Raw genomic sequence first — 15111 nt, 5'->3', positions numbered from 1 at the left:
AAATGGTCTGTGCAATAAACCATATAGTCTCTGTTTGGTAGTAATGTCACATAGAGAAAACATTTTTTAAAAATTAAATTTCATGTCCTTTAATTTTTTAAAAAGATATATATCACTTAATCTTTGAGTGTCTAAGGCAACTGTAAGATTATAAATTTCATAGTAGATATAAGATGTAGATCCTAAGACAGATCTGTTTTGATCTGTATCAACAGAGGGAATATCTTCATTGGGAGGACTCTACACCAATGAAAACATAAATTTTATTCAAATAAAATGAATATGTTTATTTCTCTAAGATTTAGATTAGACTTATATTTAATAAGCATTTTAAAAAATTTGACAGTATTTTATTTTTTCTTATTATACATAAAGACAATTTTCAACATTACTTTGGGAAAGATTTTGAGTTCCAAATTTTTTTCCCTCCCTTCCTTCCCTACCCCTTTTCAAGGTGGCAAGAAATCTGTCATAGGTTATACTTGTGCAATCATGTAAAATGCATTTCCACATTAGTTGTGTTGTGAAAGAAGAAACAGAACAAAAGGGAAAAAAACATGAAAAAAAACAAAAAAAAGTGAAAATAGTATGCTTCAATCTGTCTTCAGACTATCACTTCTTCCTCTGGATGTGGATAGCATTTTTCATCATGAGTCTTTTGGAATTATCTTGGATCTTTGTTTTGCTAAGAATAGTTAAGTCAATCATAGTTGATCATAGTTGCTCTTCTGTGTACAATGTTCTCCTGGTTCTGCTCACTTCACTCAGTGTCAGTTCATGTAAATCTTCCCAGGTTTTTCTGAAATTTGAACAGGTATTTATTAAGTGCCCACTATGTGCTAGGCACTGTGCTAAGCACTTTGCAAATATTCTCATTTGATACTCAAAATAACCCTGAAAAGTAGATGATAATATCCCCACTTTATAGCTGAGGAAGCTGAGGCAGAAAAAGATTAAGTGACTTGCCCAGGGTCACAAAGCTAGCTGTGACTTGCCCCAAATCATATTCCCTCTTTGTCTATAAAATGGTAGGTTGAATTAGATGATTTCTAAAATCTCTTCCACCTTTGCATCTTATACAAGAGGCTCTCTCAATTCACACTTGTACCAGCAAATGTTTAATAGCCATCTCCCCAGGAGAAAAAGAAATGAACATAAAACACACTTTTTAAGTTTAATCTCCATTATTAACATTTTCTCCAGTACTTTCTTAAGTCTAGAAAATCAGTAAAACAAATCAAGCTGATTTATATCATTTGCCAGTTTCTAAGGTACAAATGCTCATATCAAATATTGAACAATCAGCTCTCCACAATTCACTGTGTGACCTGGGCTGTCACTTCATTTTTCTGTGCCTCAGACTTCTCATCTATATAATGAAAAGACTGGACTAGATGACCTCTGAGGCTCCTTTCAGCTCTAAATCCTTGACCTGCAACTGAGACGTAAGAAGTGTACTGATTGGTCCAAAGTCAAACAAGAAGTAAGTAGCAAAGTCAGGATTTGAACCCAGATTTGACTTCAGATTCAGTACCTTTTCTTCTATGCCATATTGCTAAACGAAGGCTTGGTGACTACATGTCAGGTATATGGTGGAGGAATTTTCCTTCCGGGTACAGATTAGATTAACCTCTGAAGTTCCTTATAACTGAGATTCTGTGATTCTGGAATGAAAAAACATTTTAAAAGCAAGAAACCAAGACGTATATAAACACACACAGGTATTTTTTTTAACTTAACAGGGGAACTGTAGCTCCAAGAGTTTCTTTTTTTAGGATACTTGTTTAGAATCCAGAATATATTCTCTCCCATATATAAATAGTGAGGCATAGCAATTTAGGTTCCCTGGCTAGCATACAAAAGTCTGCTTAATCATGCTTACTTCAGGGTTTTATGATTTCCTCAGCATATGTACTCCCTTCACTCACAGCAATTTGCGTCCCCTCTTTATATGTTAAAAAAATAAATCTATTTATTTATTTTAGAATTCATTTAAAAATTTTTGAGTTCCAAATTCTCTTCCTCTCTTCCTCCTACTCCACCCACTGAGAAGGAAAACAAATAGTATCAATTGTACATGTGAAATTATGCAAAATATATTTCAATATTAGCCATGTTGCAAAAAAAAAAGCAAGAAAATTATACTTTGATTTGTACTCAGAGTTCATCAGTTCTCTCTGGAGTTGGGTAGCATTTAAAAATACTTATTTATTTTTAGTTTTTAACATTCACTTTTAATAAGATTGAGTTCTAAATTCCCCCCACCCCCCAAGATGGAATATAATCTGATGCAGGCTGCACATGTACAATCATATTAAACATATTTCCACATTAGTCATGTTGTGAAAGAGGAATGAGAACAAAAGGGAAAAACCACTAGAAAGAAAAAACAAAAAACAACAAAAAAGAGGAAATAGTATGCTTTGATCTGCATTCAAACTCCATAATTCTTTCTCTAGATGTGGATAGTATTTTCCATCATGAGTTTTTTGGGATTGTCTTAGATCATTGCACTGCTGACAAAAGCTAAGTCTATCAACGTCAGTCATAGCACAATGTTGCTGTTACGGTATATAATATTTTCCTGGTTCTGCTCGGTTCACTCAGCATCAGTTCATGTAAGTCCAGATTTTTTTCTGAAATCTGCCTCCTCATCACATTGGATAGCACAATAGTATTCCCTTACATTTATATACCACAACTTGTTCAGCCATTCACCAATTGATGGGCATCACCTCTATTTCCAGTTCTTTGCCACCACAAAAAGAGCTGCTATAAATATTTTTGTAAATGTGGGTCCTTTCTCCATTTTTACGATCTCTTTAGGATACAGACCTAGTAGTGGTTTTGCTGGATCAAAGGATATGCACATTTTTATAACCCTTTGGACATAATTCCAAATTGCTCTCCAGAATGGTTGGATAAGTTCACAACTCCACCAACAATGCATTGGTGTTCCAATTTCCCCACATCTTCTCCAACATTTATCATTTTCCTGTTTTGTCATGATAGCTAGTCTGATAGATGTGATGCTATAGATGGCTTTAGTTTCTTCCTCTTTTCTGAAAACTACCTGTTCATATCCTTTGACCATTTATCAACTGTAGAATGACTTGTATTCTTATAAATTTGACTCAATTCTCTATGTATCTTAGAAACACTGGTTGTAAAAGTTGTTTCTTAGCTTTCTGCTTCCCTTCTAATCTTGGGCACATTGGCTTTTACAAAAGCTGTTTAATTTAATGTAAGCAAAATGATCCATTTTGCATTTCATAATGTTCTCTATCTTTTGTTTGATCATAAATTCTTCTGTTCTCCACATATCTGACAGGTAAACTATTCCATGCTCTCCTAATTTGCTTATAATATCACACTTAATGTATAAATTGTGTTAGGTAGCATTTTTTTTATCATGAGTCTTTTGGATTTGTCTTGGATAATTGTGTTGATCAGATGAGCCAAGTCTTTGGTAGTTGATCAGTATTGGAACATTGTTGTTATCTTGCACAACTATATCCCAGTTCTCACTTCACTTTGCATCAGTTCATAGAGGTCTTGCTATGTTTTTTCCCCTGAAAATACCCCTTCCCCATCATTTCTTATAGCACAGTAGTACTCCATTAAAATCACATGCCAAAACTTGTTCAGCCATTTCCTCAAACAATTGGTATTTCTTCAGTTTTCCAATTCTTTGCCACCACAAAAAAAGCTACTGTAAATATTTTTGTATACCTAAGTCCTTTTCCTTTTTCTTTGATCCCTTTGGGGGTACAGACCAAGTAGTGGTATTACTGAGTCAAAGGGTACCCACCATTTTATAACCCTTTTAGCATAACTACAAATTATTCTTCAGAATGTTTGGACTGGTTCACAACTCTACCAATAGTTTATTACTGTACCTGTTTTTTCTCATCCCCTCCAGCACTTGTCGTTTCTGATAGGTGTACGGTGGTACCTCAGAGTTGTTATAATTTGCATTTCTCTAATCAATAGTGACTTAGAACATTTTTTCATACAGCTACATATAACTTTGATTTCTTTTTCTGAAAATTGCCTGTTCATATCTTTTGACCATTTATCATTTGGGGAATTGCTGTCTTTTTTTTATATATAGATTTGACTCAGTTCTCTACATATTTGAGAAATGAAGCCTTTATAAGAGAGTTGCTATAAATTTTTTATATTACTTCATTATCTATGGTACCATTTAGCAAAATGGGGTTTCCATGATTATCTCTTTAATTAGATATATTGTTTTTTGCTTTTGCTTTGTCTGAAATTATGATCGCTATCCCTACATTTTTTTTTCCCACTGCAGCGAAAGCATATTTTTTCCCACTTTATTTTAACTCAGTGTGTGTCTTTCAGTATCTCTTGTAAACAACATATAGCTGGATTCTGGTTTCTAATCCATTCTGCTATCTACTTTTGTTTTATGGGTGAGCTCATCCCATTCATAGCCACAGTTATGATTACTGTGTATTTCCCTCCATTCTATTTTCTTCTGTCTGTCCTCTTTCTTTTCTATCTCATCCCTACCCAAAAACATGTTTTGCTTCTAACTACTGCTTTCTTTAATCTGTCCTCCCTTGTATCACCTCCCCCAATATCTCCTCCTCTTCCCCTTCTATTTTGCTATTGGGTAAAATAGATTTCTATACCCAGCTGAGAGTGTGTACGCATATTCTTCCCTCATTGAACTGATTCCAATGAGAGTGAGATTCAAGCATTGCCCCTCCACTATAAAAGTTGTTCCTTGTGTGCCTCTTTTGTGTGAGAAAATTTTCCACATTCTACTTCTACCTTCTCTCCTCCCAGTGTATCCCTCTTTCACACCCATTTTTTAAGATCATTCCAACATAATTGACTCAAATTTATGCCCTCTATGTAGACTCCTTCTAACCACTCTAATAATGATAAAATTCTTAGGAGTTACATGTATCTCTTCCCAGTTAGGAATATAATTTTCTATTAAGCTCTGGTCTTTTCATCAGAAATGTTTGAAAAGTCCTCTATGTCATTAAATACCTCTCCCTCTGAACATTTCTCCCTCTGATAGACACTCAGTTTTGCTGGCTCCTTTTTCTTCCAGAATATCATATTCTAAGCTCTCCTCTTCTTGAACATGGAAACTGCTAAATCTTGTGTGATCCTGACTGTGGCTTCACAGTATTTGAGTTATTTCTTTGCTTTAAATATTATCTCCTTGACCTGAGAGCTCTGGAATTTGGCTACAATATTTCTGGGAGTTCTCATTTGGGGATCTCTTTCAGGAGTTAGTAGGTGGATTCTTTATATTTCTACTTACTCTCTAGATCTAAGATATTAGGGGTTATTTTTCTTTAATTTCTTGAATTATGATATCCAGTCTCTTTTTTTTTAATCATAGCTTTCAGATAGTACAATAATTCTTAAATTATTTCTCCTTGATCCATTTTCCAGGTCAGTTGTGTTTTTGATGAGATATTTTACATTTTCCTCTATTGTTTCATTCTTTTGATTTTGTTTTATTGTTTCTTGATTTTTCACAGAGACTTTAGCTTCCACTTGCCCAATTCTAATTTTTAAGGAATTATTTTCTTCAATGAGGTTTTCTACCTCTTTACCCAATTGATTAATCCTGCTTTCTAAAGAGTTCTTTTCTTCTGTGAATTTTTGTGTCTCTTATATTAGGCCAATTCTGTTTTGTAAGGTGTTTGCTTCAGTATTTTTGGGGTGCCTCTCATACTAAGCCATTAATTCTCATTTCATAATTTTCTTGTATCACTTTCATTTCTTTTGCCTATTTTTACTCTACCACACTTATCTTCCTTCAGTTTGTCCAGAAAATCTTGTTGGCCTTACTTTGAAGCCTTTCTTGAGACTTTGCTTGTAGTTATTTTCATGTTATCTTCTTCTGAATTTATTTTTGGTTTTCCCTGACACCATAGTAGCTTCTTATAGCCAAGTTATTTTATTTTGCTTATTTTTCTAGATTATTTCTTGACTTTGAATTTTATGTTAAAGTTGGCCTCTGCTCATTTAGGGGTGGGGAGGCACTGTTCCAAACTTTAGGCTTTTGTCATGATGCTGTTCTCAGAGCTAGTTCTGGGGGTCTGCAAATTTTTGGAGCTTCCAAGGTTGTGTGATCCAAGTAGAAGTGTTGTCACTGCTCTCTTGGTCCGTGCTCTGGTCTTTATCTAGGAAGAGCCCCTGGTCTCCTAAATCCACAAGTGGTAGGGCTCTTCTTTGCCTTGGAACTGTGTTCAGAGTTCCTGTTCCCTTGTGACCTACCAGAAACTCCTCTCTCTACTGGTATTGAAACCCAGAACTGTTTATGGGCAATAGAGTTGCTAATTAGTGCCAGCTGTACTCAATGCCAACAGAAGGTCCTCTATAATCTCTTTCTAACCAGTAGTCTGATCGCCACCCCCCCCCCCCCCCAAGCTTATGGTCTTTGGGCTGAGAGCTTCCCAGACTGCTGCTACTGCTGTTCCAGTCACCTCCAAAGCCCATACCTGGTGCTGCAGGCTGTGCTCCAGACTGGCACCCACCCTGCCAACTTCCTAAGTTGTCTTAGGCTAGAAAAAATATTGTACTCTGACCTCTTGTTGACTCTGCTCTCATAAATTTTATTTGAGAAGTTATTTTAAAGTTATTTGGAGAGTAATTTTGGGGGAATTCAGGTGGGTTGCTGCCTATTCTCCACCATGTTGGCTTCACTGATCAACCCCTCTGTATAAGATAGTTTTTATTAATTTTTGTGGGCCATGCAAAATTTTCACCTGATAGCCAAACTTCTGGTTATGAACCTTATCACTGGAAGGTAAGCTATGCTGGCTCATATGATAGGCACATAGTTCATTCCTAATCCTATCCTGGCAGACTTTCCAGTTTTATTGGACTAACCATTAGCTGAACTACTTTTGAGAATTCAGACTCACCTCCCGTGAGATTGGAGAAACCTTTTTTTGTATCTCTAGTGTTTAACATAGTGTCTAGGACATAGTAAGTATTACTCTTCCTATGATTAGGTTGGATCAGTTCTGCCACTAATTACTGGAGAGACTTTAAACAAATCATTTATCCCTTCAGGGCTTCCTCTATAAAATGAGATTTGGTTGTAAAAACTCAAAAGTTTTAGCCTAGAAAAGAGGTCTTGGAAGATGAATGATGCTGTTTTCAAGTATTCAGTCAGTTAGTCAGTAAGCACTGCCAGGCACTGTACTAAGCTCTGGGCATACAAATAAAACCAAAAGACAGTCCTTGCCCCAGGAAGCTCACAGTCTAAAGGGGGAGGGAACAATACATAAAAAAGAAGATGAAAAGGAAGGAAAGAGGAGATGAGAAAGGAGGAAGAGTATCCTGTGGAAGGGATTATTGCAGGTGGGAAATGATGTGGTGTCTGCCCTGAACCACCTTAAATGGGGGGAATATAGTAGGAACTCTTCACAGTATACCCTCTACCCTCCCAAACAGAGAAAGGAGTCTGGGGGTAGGGGTTTTATTTAAAGGGCTGTAGTGAGGAAGAAGGGGTAAACTTTTTACTTTTCCTCACAGGATCAAAGATTTAGAGCTGAAAAGGCCCTGGGGGGTGATCCAAAGAAGAAACTGAGACAAAGTTAAGTGCCTTGCCCAAGTTCACAATTAGTGGATCCTCTAACCTCACATGGAACTCTTTTTTATGGCACCATGCTGCTTCTCTAGGTCGAAATTGCAGATGATGATTTCTATTCAGGATAAGGGAAAACTGCCTGACTTTGAGCTGTTCAAATATAGTCTTATGCTGTAGGTAGTTGTCACTTAACCCTTTTGCATCAGTTTCCTCATCTATAAAATGAGCTGGAGAAGGAAATAGCAAACCACTCCAGTATCTTTGCCAAGAAAATCCCAGATGGAGTCATGAAGAGTCAGACACAATTAAAACAAGTGGAAATTGTTTCCCATTCTTGAACGTCTTCAAACAATGCCTGACAGTAAATGCTTAATAAATGTTTGTTGGAATGTGTATAGGGAATTTCTGCTCAGGTGCAAGTTGTACTAGTGGACCTTTTTGACTTTTTGTTTCTTGACTCATTGAAAATTTATAATCAGCAAATAGCAAGCTCGTCAGATAGATGCTTCTAGTCTAAACAACTAGCCATGAGTTCAAGAATATCTGGATTCCTTGATCTGGCATCTGCAGCAAGAGCCTACAACTAAAAGGACTAAGAAAACCCAAGGCATGCCTTGACTGGATGGGAAATCCTGATCTTGTGATTTGCTCAGGCAGGCAGGTCTGAGGTAAAAGGGAAATATCTTTTTAATTAATGAATTTATTTTTCAACATTCACTTTTATAAGATTTTGAGTTCCAATTTTTTTCTCTCTCCTTCCCCAATAGTTTTGACTTCCTGGACCCCCATGAAAGCAAGTCTTGGGGACCCTGTTTTGTACCATACCTGAATGAAGGATAATTCTGTAATAACATAAATGGAAAATGGATAAAACCACTTCTTGTTATGCAGCAGGCTCTATGAGAAAGAAAATAGCCCAGTAAAATAATTATATAATGATTTGTATAATCAATCAGTGAACATTTATGAAGCGCCTACTATGTACCAAGCGGTGTGCTGGGAATACAAAAGGATGGTAAAAGGCTGTTCCTGCTCACAAGGAGTTTACAATCTAATTACTATTAGTTACAGTCTAATCCAAATTCTCAGAATATAGCAGATAACGGGTACAAATTATTCCAGGAATGGGGAAAGACTAGGTCTCAGACTTGTGGGTGAGTTAGGGGAATGTCTACCCCAGGCATATGAAATCATCCCCCTTTGGAATGGGTGGATGAGAACAATTTTTTTCCAGTGGCCATGACGGATACTGAAGCAGGAGTTTGGAGCACTTAGTGCTAGGTCAGGCTGCATCAAAGACACCAAGGTCATCAACAACATCCTGGACTGTCCCCAGGTGACTTGACTTGTGCTTGCCACTGGACTTTGGAAGAGGGAGTGAGGCTGATGACTTTGTACAACTCAGCCTCATTTAAATCCAATTCATGGGCAAGTCAAGACATCCCCTGTGATGTCACTGCTCTTTTTTGAAAATAAAGGCCCAACAACAATAGCACTTAAAATCATACTTCCTCAGCACAGTCAAGGAAGTGATCACAGAGTATAGAGTAGAAGACAGAGCATTGTACTAAGAGTTAGAAGACTTGACTTTTAGAGTTAGGAAGGCAATCTACTTCTCAGCCTCAGTTTTCTTACCTGTATAAAGAAGTGTTTAGACTAGATGTCCCTTCCAGCTTTAACACCTGTGTTCTAAATGAAGTATTTAAAAAGAATGAGTGAGAGGCAAAGATTCATCAGTATCAATGGGTATGGAACTAGCTACATCCAGTTTTTAACATGGAGGCTATGGATTCAGAAACAAGTGGTTGAGTCAGGTTTTTCTTTTTGTGTGAACTGGCTGTGTTTGGAGGTTGAATCAAGTAATGAAGATAGAATTTATTTCATGATACATAGAAATGAACTGAAGTCATTTAAAAAATAATTACACAGTCCAGTAGGCCCTTGGGAAATATTCATTTAAAAAAATTTTAGACTGTCTTGAAGTATTATTTTTATTAAAAATCAGTGGTTTTATATAGCACTAGAAATGTTAGCTTTAGCAATAAGAGAAGAAAAAGAAACTGAAGGAATTAGAATAGACAAAGAAGAAACTAAGTTATTACTCTTTGCAGATGATATACTTAGAGAATCCCAGAGAATCAAGTAAAAAACTGCTTGAAATAATAAACAACCTTGGCAAAGTTGCAGGTTACAAAATAAACCCACATAAATCATCTGTGTTTCTATATATTACTAACAAAGTGCAACAGCAAGAGAAAGAAAGAGAACTCCCATTTAAAGCTACGGTAGACACTATAAAATATCTGGGAATTAGCCTGCCAAAACAAACCCGAGGACTATATGAACACAATTACAAAACACTTTTTGCACAAATGAAATCAGATCTAATTAAGTGGAAAAACAATAGTTGCTCATGGATAGGCCAAACTAATATAATAAAAATGACAATTCTACCTAAATTAATTTACTTATTCAGTGCCATCCCAATCAAACTACCAGATAATTATTTCCTAGAGCTAGAAAAAATATCAAAATTGATCTAGAAGAATAAAAGATCCAGAATATCAAGGGAACTAATGAAAAGAAACACTAGGGAAGGTAGCCTAACCCTACCAGATCTCAAATTGTACTATAAAGCAGCAATCATTGATACCACTTGGTACTGGCTAAGAAACAGAGGGGCAGACCAGTGGAATAGGTTAGGTACTCAAGACACAGTAGTCAATGACTATAGTAATCTACTGTTTGATAAAACCAATTTTCCCAGCTTCTGGGATAAGAAGTCACTGTTTGACAAAAACTGGTGGGAAAACTGGATAACAGTGTGGCAGAAATTGGGCATAGACCAATGCCTGAATACTGTACACAAGAATAAAGTCCAAATGGATACATGACCTAGGTATGAAGATTGATGCTATAAACAAATTAGGGGAGCAAGGAATGATGTATTTGTCAGATTTTTGGAGAATGGAGAAATTTTTGACCAAACAAAAGATAGAGAACATTATGAAATGCAAAATGGTTAATTTTGTTTACATGAAATTGAAAAGTTTTTGCACAAGCCCAATGCAACCAAGATTAGAAGGGAAGCAGAAAACTGGGAAAGAATTTTTGCAACTAGTATCTGTGATAAAGGCCTCATTTCTAAAATATATAGAGAATTGAGTCAAATGTACAAGAATACAAATCATTCTCCAATTGATAAATGGTCAAAGGACATGAACAGGCTATTTTCAGAGGAAGAAATTAAAGCTATCTATAGTCTTATGAAAAAATGCTTTAAATCAATGTTGATTAGAGAGATGAAAATCAAAGCAACTCTGAGGTACCATATTGTACCTATCAGATTGGCTAACAGGACAAAACAGGAAGACAATAAATGTTGGAGAAGATGTGGGAGAATTGGAACACTAATGTGGAGTTGTGAACTGATCCAACCATTCTGGAGAGCAATTTGGAACTATGCCCAAAGGGCTACAAAAATGTGCATACCCTTTGACCCAGAAATATCACTTCTAGGACTATATCCCCAAGAGGTCATAAAAATGGGAAAGGGTCCCACATGTACAAAAATATTTATAGCAGCTCTCTTTGTGGTGGCCAAGAACTGGAAATCAAAGGAATGCCCATCCATTGGGGAATGACTGAACAAGTTGTGGTATATGAATGTAATGGAATACTATTGTGCTATGAGAAATGATGAAAAGGAAGACTTTAGAGAGACCTGGAAGGACTTACATAAACTGATGCTGAGTGAAAGAAGCAGAACCAGGAGAACTTTGTACCCAGTAACAACCAGAGTGTGTGAGGAATTTTTCTGGTAGACTTAGCCCTTCACAGCAATGCAAGGACCTAAAAAGTTCTCAATGGACTCTTGAGGCAAAATGCCTTCCACATCCAGAGAAAGAAGTATGGAATTGGATCACAGAATGAAGCAGACTATTTTCTCCTGTGTTTTGTGGGGTTTTTTTTCATGGTTTCTCTCATTCATTTTAATTCTTCTGTGCACATGACTAAAGTGAAAATATATTTAATAAGAATAAAATGCCTTTGTAGAACCCATATAAGATTGCATGCTGTCTCAGGGGGAAGGAGAGAGGATGGAAGAGGGAGGGAGGGGGAGAAAAATCTAAGATTTATGGAAGTGATTATAGAAAACTAAAAACAAATTAATGTTTAAAAAATCAGTGGCTTTTGAGCTGGAAGGCATTATAGAGATCATTTATCTGATCTCTTCATTTTGCAGATAAGAAACTGAGGCCCAGAAGGATTAATTAATTTACCTAACATCACAAAGGTAAAAAATAACAGAGCCAGAATGCAAACCCAAGTTTCCTGACATCAAATCCAGGGTTCTTTCTATTCCATAATGCTGACTCATCCCCTTCTTCCACAAACTAACTTTTATATTTCTACATAATATTTTATCCCCTAGAATAACCTCATTGAAATTATGTAGTACCCCTTTTGGCTACTTCTCCAGCTCAGCAGTCACAAGTTTATAGTTTGGATCCTTAGGGGGACAACTAGTGAGGTTCCAGGTTACTCTAGGGGGTCTGTACTTTTAAAACTAGGTGCTCAGTAGATAGAGTGCCAAGCCTGGAGTCAGGAAGACTCAGCTTCCTGAGTTCACCTCTGGCCTCAGACATTTACTAGCTCTGTGATTCTGGGCATGTCACTTAGTCTCATTGATTCTGGGCATGTCACTTAGTCTCATTGGCCTTAGTTTCCTCATCTTTCAAATGAGCTGGAGAAGGAAATGGAGAACCATTCCAATATCTTTGCCAAGAAAACCCCAAATGGGGTCACAAAGACTCAGACACAACTGAACAACAAAAACCACCACTGTGGGAAGAGTTGACACAGAGCTGAAATCTATGGGTAGTAACATAGATGGCCAACCCATCTCACTCCTCCAGTGCTATAGAGCCCTATTGTCCTTTCTCTTTTCCTGTTGTCTTCACATTGTTTCCCTCCTGGATGCAGCATTTCTGCTGGGCAGGTCGCTTGGTAGAGATCCCTGGTTCCTTATCTGTCTTCACCTTGACTCTTGGCTGTCAGGGCTAATTATTTCTAGAACTAGAGTCATCTGTCTGCTCTGTTGCCATGTTCCGAGAAGCTGCTTCACATCACCTAACTATTTCTGCTCCAGTTGAAGGTGGTATCTCTTACTGGGTAAATAATTCTGCTACAAGTGGTTGACCCTCCCTGATAAAGGGGAGGAGTTGAAGAGTGAAATCTTCTCCCTAATCCTCCCTCATACAAGTATAGGGGCCATACTTCACAAAGCACCCCACCCCCACCCCCACAATACTTTGACTGTTACAGGACTGGCAATCTTAACTTTTTAAAGGTCATTTAAGAGTGTCTTTGGGGCAGCTGGGTGGTGCATTGGCCTTCTGATTCTATAACATCAAGGCAGTTTTCCTTGATAATTTCATGGAAGATAATGTCTAGGCTCTTTTTTTGATCGTGGCTTTCAGGTAGTCCAATAATTTTTAAATTATTTCTCCTAGATCTATTTTCCAGGTCAGTTGTTTTTCCAGTGAGTTGTTTCACATTATCTTTTATTTTTTCAAATTTTTGGTTTTGTTTACTAACTGCTTGGTTTAACTCATAGTCATTTGTTTCCCTGAACTTAATTCTCTCTTTCAACAAATTATTTTGTTCAGTGAGCTTTTGAACCTTCATTTGGCTAATTCTGCTTTTTTAAAACTGCCTTCTCCTCATTGGCTTTTTGGACCTCTTTTTCCAACTGAGTTAGCCTCTTTTTAAAAGCTGTTATTTTCCTCAGCATTTTTTTGGTTCTCCTTTAGTAAGCTGCTAACTTGTTTTTTAAGGTCTTCTATTGCCTGAGCCCATTTTAAGTTCCATTTGGAGGCAGAGGCCTTGACTTCCTCTGACAGGATGCCTTGTTCTTCCTCATCCTAAAGGATGGGGGGAGACACCTGTTCCCCAAGAAAGTAACCTTCTATGGTCTTATTTTTTTTTCCCCTTTTTTGGGCATTTTCCCAACCAGTTACTTGACTTCTGAATTTCCTCTCCACACCCACCTCGTCTCCAGTTCTACCAAGCCAGGGCTTGGGGGCTGAGATTCAAATGAGCTGCTCCCTAGCCTCAGGGGCTTTTGGTGGGGGCAGGGATGCTATTCAGTGTGAGATTAAGATCAGCTGCTCAGGTGGGGGCAGGGCCACCACTCGGGGCTCAGTTACCTCAGGGGCTTTCTGATGAGATGGGTGGTGCATTGGGTAGAATGCTGACCCTGGCATCAGGAAGACTCAACTTCCTGAGTTCAAATTTGACCTCAGATACTTACCAACTGAGAGATCCTGGGCTAGTCATTTCACCCTGTTTGCAATATAATTGAGATATTGAATTTTTTTTAATTACTTCATTTTTCTAATACTATACTTATGCTTTATTTATGTTATAAAATAAAGGAATAAAAGCATATTTCTTTTTTATTAAGTTATTTTTAGTTTTCAACATTCACTTCCATAAGATTTTGAGTTTTAAATTTTCTCCTTCTTCCTTCCCTCCTACCTCCTCAAGACAACATGCAATCTGATATATACTCAACATTTTACATTCATATTAAATGTTTTCACATTAGTCATGTTGTAAAGAAGACTTAGAACCAATAGGAGGAAAGAGTAGAAAGAAGAAACAAAATAAAACAAAAAAAGGAGAGCAAATCATATGCTTTGATCTGCATTCAGACTCCATAGTTCTTTCTCTGGAGGTGGACAACATTTTCCGTAATGAATCTTTTGGAGTTGACTTAGATCCTTGCATTGCTGAGAAGAGCTAAGTCTATCAAAGTTAGCTATTACATGATGTTGCTGTTACTGTGCTCAGTGTTCTCCTGGTTCTGCTCACTTCACTAAGCATCAGTTCTTGCAAGTCTTCCCAGGTTTTTCTGATATCTACCTGCTCATCATTTCTTATAGCACAATAGTGTTCCATTACATTCATATATCACAACTTGTTCAGCCATTCCCTGATTGATGGGCATCCCCTCAATTTCCAGTTCATGGCCACCACAAAAAGAGTTGCTATAAATATTTTTATAAATGTGGGTCCTTTTCCCATTTTTATGATCTTTGGGAAACAGTCCTAGTAGTGATATTGCTGGATCAAAGGATATGCACATTTTTGTAGCCCTTTGGGCACAGTTCCAAATTGCTCTCCAGAATGGTTGGATCAGTTCACAACTCCACTTTAGTGTTCCAATTCTCCCACATCTTCTCCAACATTTATCATTTTCCTGTTTTGTCATGTTAGCCAATCTGATAGATATGATGGCATACCTCAGAGTTGTTTTGATGTGCATTTCTCTAATCAATAGTGATTTAAAACTTTTTTTGTATGGCTATAGATAGCTTTACTTTCTTCCTTTGAAAACTGCCTGTTTTTATCCTTTGACCTTTTATCAACTGAGGAATTGCTTGTATTCTTATAAATTTGTCTCAGTTCTCTCTGTATTTTAGAAATGAGGCCTTTATCTGAGACACTGG

General features: G+C 37.0%; 1 protein-coding gene across 1 annotated transcript in view; it reads left to right on the top strand.

Annotated features, from left to right (window-relative positions):
• Positions 1-15111, top strand: part of METTL24 (methyltransferase like 24) — a 175440-nt gene that overhangs the window by 60157 nt on the left and 100172 nt on the right. The window lies entirely within an intron of this gene.

The sequence above is a fragment of the Notamacropus eugenii genome, chromosome 2 (assembly GCF_028372415.1).
Source record: "Notamacropus eugenii isolate mMacEug1 chromosome 2, mMacEug1.pri_v2, whole genome shotgun sequence".
Lineage (NCBI taxonomy): Eukaryota > Metazoa > Chordata > Mammalia > Diprotodontia > Macropodidae > Notamacropus > Notamacropus eugenii.
The sequence above is the reverse complement of the archived record's forward strand: the minus strand, read 5'-3'. Positions and strand labels throughout refer to the sequence as shown.